Genomic DNA, 11,380 nt, shown 5'->3' with positions numbered 1-11,380 from the left:
TACCGGAGTACCGGGAAGGTTACCGGAACCCCCCCGGGAGCTAAATGGGCCATGATGGGCCTTAGTGGAAAAGAGAAGAGGCAGCCCTACATGGGCTGCGTGCCTCCCCCTTCCCCTAGTCCTATTAGGACTAGGAGAGGTGGCCGGCCCCCTCTCTCTCTCTTCCCCCTCCATGAATCCTATTCCAACTAGGATTGGGGGGGGGAATCCTACTCCCAGAGGGAGAAGGACTCTCCTGGCGCACCACACCTTGGCCGGCCAGCCTCCCCCCTCTAGTCCTTTATATACTGAGGTAGAGGCACCCTAGAACACACAAGTTGATCCACGTGATCTATTCCTTAGCCGTGTGCGGTGCCCCCTGCCACCATAGTCCTCGATAATACTGTAGCGGAGTTTAGGCGAAGCCCTGCTGCTGTAGTGCATCAAGATCGTCACCACGCCGTCGTGCTGACGGTACTCTTCCCCGACACTTTGCTGGATCGGAGTCCGGGGATCATCATCGAGCTGAACGTGTGCTCGAACTCGGAGGTGCCGTAGTTTCGGTGCTTGATCGGTTGGATCGTGAAGACGTACGACTACTTCCTCTATGTTGTGTCAGCGCTTCCGCAGTCGGTCTGCGTTGGGTACGTAGACATCACTCTCCCCTCTCGTTGCTATGCATCACATGATCTCGCGTGTGCGTAGGAATTTTTTTTAAATTACTACGAAACCCAACAGGAGTAAACCCCATGTCTGAGTCGTTACGATCCGAAAGAATCGGAAACGGTTCGGTAATTAACACGCCCGTTAATTATTAATTAATGGCTCATTATTTTTTCCCGAACAACAAAAATATGGACAACGTGCATAGCTCTGTCCTCGGCTCGGCTCAATGCCGCAACCCGCCGCGCTGCGCGGCGCGTCGTGACGAGGCGTGGCGTGGCGAGGAGGAGGAGCGCGCGTGTAGGTCTCCTCTTCTCATGCTCATACAAGTGGTAGAAGATCTCACCTTATAAAGAGATGCAACTCTCTCTCAACTTCCGGGGTGAGACTAAACTTTAGCCTCACTCACTCCACTCACATGTGTGCATGAATGGGTCAAGAGAATTTCAGAATTTTAGCTGGGCTTTGGGCCAAAGGCCTACTAGCAAAATTCCAACAATCCCCCACAAAGTCTTATTGGCACATCTCATCATTTAGTTTCAAAACATTGTTTATATACCGGTGCTTAGTGGAGACTGTGAAGTTGAAATTCCACTCACAACTTGAATAGTGGACTATGCCTTGAACTACAAGTTTTCTGCGAGACTAGTTTCACACAAATTCTTGACCGATACTGAGCTGCCACAAGGCTTCCTGCGGGTGGAGCGTATACGTCGTACTCCAGGGATTTTTCATGAATTTATTAGAGAACACCCAATTCTCACAGACTGCGACTGTCGGTGTCAAAACCGGCGGATCTCGGGTAGGGGGTCCCGAACTGTGCGTCTAGGCCGGATGGTAACAGGAGGCAGGGAACACGATGTTTTACCCAGGTTCGGGCCCTCTCGATGGAGGTAAAACCCTACGTCCTGCTTGATTAATATTCATGATATGGGTAGTACAAGAGTAGATCTACCACAAGATCGAGGAGGCTAACCCCTAGAAGCTAGCCTATGGTATGATTGTTCTATGATGATGTTGTCCTACGGACTAAAACCCTCCGGTTTACATAGACACCGGATAGGGTTAGGGTTACATAGAGTCGGTTACAATGGTAGGAGATCTTGAATATCCGCATCGCCAAGCTTGCCTTCCACGCCAAGGAATGTCCCATCCGGACACGGGACGTAGTCTTCAATCTTGTATCTTCATAGTCCTGGAGTCCGGCTGAGGGTATAGTCCGACTACCCGAATACCCCCTAATCCAGGACTCGCTCAGTAGCCCCTGAACCAGGCTTCAATGACGACGAGTCCGGCGTGCAAATTGTCTTCGGCATTACAAGGCGGGTTCCTCCTCCAAGTCCTTCATAGAAGATTTGTAAACACCAAGAGTAGTGTCTGGTTCTGCAAAATAAGCTTCCACATATTGCCATAGAGAGAATAATATTAACACAAATGAAATCTGCTGATGTATTTCGCAGTGCGCCATCACACTACGGCCAAGTCCTTTACACGAATTGTTTTTACTTTTCCACCTCAGCACGTTTTGCGAGGCGGTTTCCTTGGCACGTCTCGTCGAAGCAGAGATCGTGTACCCCCCTTTTACGGGATTCTCATCAATACGGACGTGGGTAACCCAATCGTGCCCATTAGCATATTTTCTCGATTAAAGGCGAGTCCCAAACGGTTACGGGGAGGGCTCCTGGTATTCAACCTCTTGTAAAGAGACCAGGGCCTTCTCTTTTCTCCAACAAGTTCGCCCGTCGCCTCGAGTTCTAACACCCTAGGCTCCAGATTCCGGGCGCCTCGGACCTTCGACAATGTCCGGTTCCGACGTTCAAGGCCGATGGATGCCCTCCTCTGTCACGGAGGAAGACATGCTAAAGTTGAGAGAGGCTAAGTTCTTGACCGGCGAAATTCGGCATAGGTTGCCTGCTCAAGGGCAGGTCATCCCCAGTCCCCAGCCCGATGAGAGCGTGGTGTTCATGTCTCACTTCCTTCGGGGGTTGGGCTTCCCAATGGATCCCTTTGTGAGGGGATTGCTGTTTTATTACGGGCTGGAATTCCATGACTTAGCTCTGGAGTCCATCCTCCATATCTCCTCGTTTATCGTTGTGTGCGAAGCGTTCCTCCGTGTTACCCCTCACTTCGGACTATGGCTCAAGACCTTCAAAGTGGAGCCGAAGATGATCGAGGGACGGCACGCAGAGTGCGGAGGTGCTGTTATAAGCAAAAATGCTGATGCTCCATGGCCCAAGGGCTCTTTTCAAGAAGAGCTAGGCTTGTGGCAACGAGATTGGTTTTATATCACCGCTCCCCGGAGCACCAAATGGGTGGCGCCTCCTGCCTTTCCCTCGGGTCCCCCACCACGTCTGGCGTCATGGGTCAACAGGGGGATGGATTGGGGTTTACCCAAAGACGTGCGCTTGTTACAGGGCCGCATTAAAGATCTCTCGGAAGGAGACTTCAGCCTGGTCAAGGTGATGCAGGGCATGCTGATTCGCGGAATATTGCCCGACAAACGTCGCCCCCTTCGCCTGTGGGAATTTAAACCAGAGGGACCGCGAGCTCTCCAGAACTTCATGGGCGCAACGCCCGCGGAGATGTATAAACTGTTTTTCGGATCACAAGAGATGTGTCCGGATTCGACCGAGGACGCAGGCATAAGCCGCAATCGCCTGGATACTCAAGTAAGCAACCTTGTGCCCGGACCTTCTATCCGTATAATTGTCATAAACTTGCACCTAAAAGAGCCGTCCTTTTAAACAGGAGTGGATAGCGAAGGCAAAGCTGATCAGGTGTCCGGCTCCCCTTCCTGAAACCAGGCCGGATCCCGTGCTAGTCAGGATGCTGGAGATAATGCCTTTGGAGGGGGAGGACAAGGAAGCTATGGCCTCCTCGAAGGAGGCTGCTCCGAAGGGAGGAACCAACGATTCCTCTCCTAAGGGGAAGAAGAGAGCCGCCTCTGATGACCCGGAAACCATGGCCCCAAAGCGGGGGAGAAAATCCTCGTCAGAGGGTCCGACGCCGGGGAGTTCCTCGGCCGGACTACGCCCTCAAGGGGATCAGCCCTCCAGCGAGCCATAAGTAGAGAAAGATTTTCCTTTTGAGGGACGAGGGAAATCCTTGATTTATGTCTGAGTACATTAACCAAACTTTTACCCTTTAGCTCATACCTCAGCCCTTCTCAGCAGAGCTCGTCTTCGGGGGATCTTCTTCCGGAGATGCTGGAGAGTGGGACGCCTCTCCCTGCCGTGCCGCCTAGTGAGGCGGGCGAACTTGAGGTGTCGTCGCAGAGAGTTTCTCCGGATCCGGCAGGGGCAGAAGATGTCTATGTGGCCCCCCCGAGGTTCTCCGCGCCCGGCCTTCGAAAGAGGTCATGGGACAAGTCCGGCATCATCAGGTGCTCGGTCGGAGGAGCTAAAGATTCTGCTGGGGCGAGCTTGTATCTCAGAGGAGCACCGTGCATTGATGGGCATGGTGATTGAAAGGATTTCATCCGCAGAGAGGGGATTGCATGAGGCCGTCAAAAGTTTACTGACGGGTTTCGAGGTACGCTAAATAATGTACACTTTTGGCAGTTGCGCATGAATAAAATGCGCCCTGTGTGGATAGTAGCCCCTGAGACTCTGCGCATCGTCAAGAAATGACGGCCCGTGGAGGATCATAATCCCAGGTCTAAGATGTCGCCTTTGAATGTAGGCGGCAGGGTGTCCGGAATCGAGCCGAACTGACGATTTTGCCGAACTGAAGGGGCAACTGGACGTCACGCTTGTCAACAAGCGGCTTGAGGAGTCTCAAGGCACGCAATTCCCCGGGCGGCATGAGGTAAGAAAAGTTTGAGGCCTTTGTCTTACAATGTGTGTGTTTGACGCTGATGGTGCGGCCGCCGTGGAGAGTCTTAGGGCAGAACTTGCCCGAGCTAAAGAACAAGCCAGAGAAAGTGATGCGGCCGCCAAGAAAGCACTTGAAGATCTGAGAGCCGAACAGGCTGCCCATTGTCTTACAATGTGTGTGTTTGACGCAGATGGTGCGGCCGTCGTGGAGAGTCTTAGGGCAGAACTTGCCCGAGCTAAAGAACAAGCCAGAGAAAGTGATGCGGCCGCCAAGAAAGCACTTGAAGATCTGAGAGCCGAACAGGCTGCCCATTGCCGAAGCAAGGAAGAGATGGCCGAGATGGACGAAAAGTTAAAAAGCGCTACAGACCGTTGCAGACTTCTTGAAAAAGAAGACCGGGCGAAACAGGCGGACTTAGAGAAGGCCGCTGCCAATGCCAAGGACGCGCGCTCTGCGATGAGAGCTGCGAAGGAGGAGCTGCGTCAGGCCGAACAGATTGCGGCTGGAAAGCCCTTTATGCTGCGAAGGAAACTTTGCGATCCGAAGTTTGCTCCGTTGGAACGAATGTGGAGTGTGGAGGATACCTATCTGGACTTGGCAGCGAGTGCTGCTGATGCGACCGAACACTTTCGAGATCAGAAGGATCGCGAAGTGGAAAAGCTTTTCTGGTGGCAGTTTCACAATCCAGAGCGTCCACTGGCAGTGGACGATCGTTTGGCTCAATGGGCCGAACTGAATAGGTTGTCCGGACTCGCCATGAAGTACGTCATGGGTTATCTGTGGCCGGGGAGATCGGAGCCGAAGAGTTATTTCAGCTTGGTGCAGCAATTCCTTGACGCGGTGCCGCGTATAAATGCAATGAAGAGGTCAGCATGCATAGAGGGTGCAAGGATGGCTCTTGCCCATGTTAAAACATACTGGGCGGAGATGGAGACCTCCGTTGTTGAGTCCGAGATTCGGACAAAAGCCGAGTACCCTCTGAGCACTATTTTCAGGAAGTCCTTGAAGGCGCTCGTGCAATAGAGACATAGTGCTCGAAAGATGCTATGTTATGATAGCATATGTAATTATAAAGTAATATTTTGATAAATTGTAGTGGCCTTTTTATACTTGTGCCTTCAAGTATTGGGAACACCTCCTGTCCGGCCGTTTTAATACATATATAAAATCTGAAAGATGGCAGTCGTTGGCTTCAGCCCCCACGCACATAGTGCGGGGGTGCTCGCAGAAGACGCATTTTCACACTTAACCCAACGTCTTGGTCCTACAAAGGAGGTGATAGCGCAGCAGGCCAGGCAACCGGACTATAATGCTTTAACACTTTCACTTAGCCATAAGAGCTTGACAGTGAGACTATTTAGGTAGCTCCTTGGTGGCGACTGCGCTCATCCGAGTTCAGGGCACGTATGTGCCTGACCGGGAAGCGGCCCTTCGTTAAAACGGAGGAATCCGATAGATTCCGATAAGTCATCGAGTGGCTGACCAGTCTCATGCTACATCATGACAGTCAGTTTTCGGCTTTCTCTACTGAGGTGCTCGCCCGGCCGAACCGGGGCACAATCGGAGTAGTTCTCCCGGTGCTACCTTAGCCGATAGAGAGGAACGTAAGGTAGCCGAACTCAGGAGCCGGGCAAACCCAACATTTGACCAAAGACATGATTCGGAGCTGATGCATATAATGCCAAAACTCGCGATGCCGAACACTCCCTAAGGTATTCGGTCTTTATGAGTGCAGGTGAAACAACACTCTTTATTAAAAAAGCCCCTAGTGTCCAGGTATGTGCAAAAATTCTGACGTGGCCACTTGCCAAGACGCCAGCCTCCTCCTTGGTTATATCAGAAAAAACCAGGGGATGTGTAACAACAAGAGACAGTAAAAAAGGTTTACGCAGGGTCTTAATCTAAAAAGAATCCTTTAGGACGGGTCCCTACTGCACGTCTGCGCCTGTGTCTCCGTTGTGCCGTATCCTGGACGGGCGCCGCACGACGTTCATCTGTAAAAGAGAGGAACTGAGTTGAAAATGGGTCGTGCCGAAAAAGTTTAAAATAAACAAGGTGTAAAGTAAAATATATAAATGAGCTTTATTGTCTCTTATTATATATGCATGGAGCCCCTAGTGCGGGGGTATATGGCCACTAAGCCTGCTTCGATGATGATTTTGTACCGAACTCGTCTATCCGCGTTCGTGGTCTTTAATGACCTATTTTGAAGTTTTCTGGCCGGTGAGGCCATTTTGCTGTGGGGTTGTCAAAGCGGCCGCACAGTCCTCCACTTGGGGAGGCGCACTTTAGTGCTTCCCCTTCAGAGAGATGATGCCTCGTGGACCGGGCATCTTAAGCGTAAGAGATGCATAATGCGGTATTGCGTTAAAGCGAGCGAAAGCTTCACGTCCCAGTAGTGCTTGATAGCGACTTGAGAACGGGACGATATGGAAGGTCAGCTTTTCACGGCGGAAATTATCGGCAGAGCCGAATATGACTTCGAGCCGGAGAAAACCCATACAACGGGTGTCCGGACCAGGTATTAGACCTTGAAAGGAAGTTTTGCTGCGGCGGATTCTTGCTGGGTTTATCCCCATGTGCTGGATTGTATCCTGATATATCAGGTTTAGTCCACTGCCGCCGTCCATAAGGACATTTGAAAACTGGAGTTCGCCAATTATTGGATCGAGTATCAAGGAAGTCCAGCCTGCATTCTTGATATTTTTAGAATAATCTAGCTGATCGAAGATGATCGGTTTTGACAACCAGTGTCCGGACCCTTTGGGGATGGACCGTGTGGTGCGTACCTTTACGGGCACCGCACGTTTTGTTATGTGAAGTGAGTTCACTGTTTTTACTTCTTGTGGGAAGTTCTTTTGTTTCCTGGTGCTCTGCTTTTGGGGTTCATCCTCATCTTCGCTTGGTGTGTCGAGCCCCTTGTGTTCGGCGTTGAGTCTGCCGGATTGTTTGAAAACCCAACAGTCTCTGTGGGTATGGTTAGCAGGCTTCCCGGGAGTACTGTGTATCTGACATATCCTGTCCAGGATTTTATGTAGGTTGGATGGATCGTCCCTGTTATCCTGGAGCGGTGATTGTGCCTGACTTTGTCGTGAGCCTTTGAATCCGGCACTAACTGTCTTGCTCTTCGGATTTTTGTCCTTAGTTCGGCGACGGTCCTTGTTGCGTCGCGGTTTTCCGTTTCCATCCCTAGTTTCGGATGTACTTGGGTCGCTGGGGCTGCACCTTGCCAACCAGTTGTCCTCCCCTGCACAAAAGCGGGTCATGAGGTATGTTAGTGCGGCCATTGTTCTTGGCTTTTCTTGGCCGAGGTGTCTGGCGAGCCATTCGTCTCGGACCTTATGCCTGAAAGCTTCCAAGGCTTCGGCGTCCGGACAGTCGACTATCTGATTCTTTTTAGTGAGGAATCTATTCCAGAACTGTCGAGATGATTCTCCGGGTTGTTGAGTTATGTGACTAAGATCGTCTGCATCCGGAGGGCGGACATAGGTCCCTTGAATATTTGCTCGGAAAGCATCCTCGAGCTCTTCCCAACTTCCAATTGTGTTTTCAGGAAGGCTTTTGAGCCAATGCCAGGCTGGCCCTTTAAGCTTAAGGGGTAAATATTTTATGGCGTGGAGATCATCTCCTCTAGCCATGTGTATGTGGAGGATATAATCCTCGATCCAGACTCCAGGGTCTGTTGTTCCATCATATGCATCTATGTTTATGGGTTTGAATCCCTCTGGAAATTCATAGTCCAGAACCTCATCGGTGAAACATAGGGGGTGTGCGGCGCCCCTGTATTTGGGTGTGCCGGATTCTGATGATGGCTTCATAGAATTGCTGACGAGAGCTTGCTTTCTTGGCCCATAAATTGACCTGACTGGGCGCTGATGCGAATCCTTAAGTGGGTCGCATGCCCATTTAAGTGCGGCGCCGCTTGCCGCTTTATGGGGTCGTCTATTCGACCGTGTGGCTTTCTCATTTTTTGAATGCGAGGGCTCTAGGGCCTCTTCGTCAAATTCAGGCAGTAGCTTTCTTTTGGATAGCTTTTAGTGCGGCGACTGTCGCCGTATTTATCTGCGGTATTGATTACTTTGCTCCATCTAATCTGGAGTGCATCTTCCGCTGTTTTTAGCTTCCGCTTCTGCTTTTTCAGGCTGCGTGCCGTTGCAACGAGCCTCTCGTGGAGATTCTTCTGCTCCATGGGTTTATCCGGCGTGAGGTCGTCCGGAATGCCGTTTTCGCCGGAGGAGGGATGTTCGGTTTCTCCATCCGTGTTGCCCTGTTCGGACGATTGCTCTAAGGCCTGCTCGTCGTCTACAGGCTTGTCCTGCTCTATGGCTGGGTTTTTATCGAGGCGGGGCTTGGGTCGGCGTTTACGCCGACGCTTTGATTGCTTTTCGGGGTGTCGATCTCCTGTTCCATCCCCTTTTTCCTCGTTGTCGCTTCCTTTAGGGGTATCCACCATGTATACATTGTGAGGTGAGGTGGCTGCCCAATGCCCTATGTTGTCGATGTCTCCGGAGTCGAAGTTAAGCACGTCGTTTAAATTGTTGACAGTGGCTACCAAGTGGGTGGTGGGTGGGCTTTGAATTTGTTCGTCGTCCGTATCCCATCCTCGCTGACCGTAATCCGGCCAGGGCTCTCCTGACAAAGAGAGAGACTTAAGAGAATTCAGGATGATGCCAAAAGGCGAGTGCTGATAGATGTCTGCGGCGGTGAACTCCATTATCGGCGCCCAATCGGATTCGATCGGCAGGGGCACGGGGGGTTCGGAGTTCGGGGAGGAGCCCAGATCCTCAGAGTCACGGGTTATGCAGAGTGCGGGGCTAGCGTTCGGCTCGATCGCCTTTGAGATCACAGCCCCCGAGGTGGCGTCCAACTGCTCGTCCTCGATTGGCACAATAGGCTCCGAGTTAGAGGTCGGAACCGATGCGTGTGCGGCCTCCAGGACACTATCCGGAGGTAGAGCTAGATCATGCCCCTCGAGATGGTGCGGCGCGCTTGGCCGTGGCTCGAACCCGTCGAAGATCAAGTCTCCATGAATGCCAGCCGTGTAGTTTAAGCTTCCAAACCTGACTTGATAGCCAGGGGTGTAGCTTTCGATCTGCTCCAAGTGGCCAAGAGAATTGGCCCGCAGAGCGAAGCCGCCGAAGACGAAGATCTATCCGGGGAGAAAAGTCTCACCCTGGACCGCATCGTTATTGATGATCAAAGGAGCCATCAGGCCTAAAGGCAACGACGCACAGGAACTCTCAATGAAAGCACCAATGTCGGTGTCAAAACCGGCGGATCTCAGGTAGGGGGTCCCGAACTGTGCCTCTAGGCCGGATGGTAACAGGAGGCAGGGAACACGATGTTTTACCCAGGTTCGGGCCCTCTCGATGGAAGTAAAACCCTACGTCCTGCTTGATTAATATTGATGATATGGGTAGTACAAGAGTAGATCTACCACGAGATCGAGGAGGCTAAACCCTAGAAGCTAGCCTATGGTATGATTGTTGTAGGATGATGTTGTCCTACGGACTAAAACCCTCCGGTTTATATAGACACCGGATAGGGTTAGGGTTACATAGAGTCGGTTACAATGGTATGAGATCTTGAATATCCGTATCGCCAAGCTTGCCTTCCACGCCAAGGAAAGTCCCATCCGGACACGGGACGTAGTCTTCAATCTTGTATCTTCATAGTCCTAAAGTCCGGCTGAGGGTATAGTCCGACTACCCGAACACCCCCTAATCCAGGACTCCCTCAGCGACGTTAATAGACTAATTCATATAGGTGTGTTCATTAGAAGATGTTCTGCAGGACAACATCTCTGCTTACCCGAATAAGCTACTAGAAACACATTAAGATAAGTATCAACCTGCCATGCAGATCATGAGAGTATTGCATCTTCACAGAGTGGGATAGTTAATATAGGCATACTCTCCTCCCAGCTGACCAATAGCTTGTCTCCCACTTCTACTTCACGGGATCTCCGATCACATAGAGTGGGTTACCACTATGCACAACTCATGCGGTGGGTCTCAAGCCCATCTCCATCGATGCATTATCTATCACGTTACGTTATAGACCCTTTCTGAAGGGATCTGCCAAGTTTTTCGACGTTTGGATATAATCCAACGTAATAACTCTTGAGTTCCTCAATTTTCTGATAGATTTTAGTCTCCTCTTCACATGTCTTGAGGACTTCATATTGTCCTTTGAACTGTTTATCTTGATGATCATAGTTTGATTATCACAGTCCATCAGGATATGGGGTATTGGTTTTTCAACCATAGGTAAGTCCATCAAGAGTTCACGAAGCCAATCTGCTTCAATAGTGGCAGTGTCTAATGTTGTGCGTTCTACTTCCATAGTTGACCTTGTTAAGATGGTCTGCTTGCAAAATTTCCAAGAAACAGCGCCACCACCAAGTGTAAAAACATAACCACTTGTGGCCTTAATCTCATCAACATCAGATATCCAGTTTGAGTCACTATAACCCTCCAGTACCATTGGATACCCGGTGTAGTGAATCCCATAGCTCGCGGTGCCTTTCAAATAGCGCATAACTCTCTCAAGTGCATGCCAATGATCACCTCATAACTCGCGGTGCCTTTCAAATAGCGCATAACACTCTCGCGGTGCCTTTCAAATAGCTCGCGGTGCCTTTCAAATAGGAGCAAATTACTATGAGATTTAATCCAAATAAATATAAGATAAATCATGACTACAGTAGCAGAGATTAAACTAATCATGCGAACTAGCGTAGCAAATGAATAGATCACATCTACGGCACATACTAGAAATATGAATTCTACCACGATCTCGAACAGGAAGGATAGAATCACATACGGTGCAGCGGGAGTAGCACCGCCGGCGTTGACGTTGTCGCCCATGTCGTCGAGGATGAGGTTGCCGAGGTCGGGGAAGAAGTCGTCGTTCGCGAAGT

This window comes from Triticum urartu, chromosome 6A (assembly GCF_056163025.1).
Source record: "Triticum urartu cultivar PI428250 chromosome 6A, HENAU_Tu73, whole genome shotgun sequence".
Classification (NCBI taxonomy): domain Eukaryota; kingdom Viridiplantae; phylum Streptophyta; class Magnoliopsida; order Poales; family Poaceae; genus Triticum; species Triticum urartu.
Note: the sequence above shows the minus strand (reverse complement) of the source record.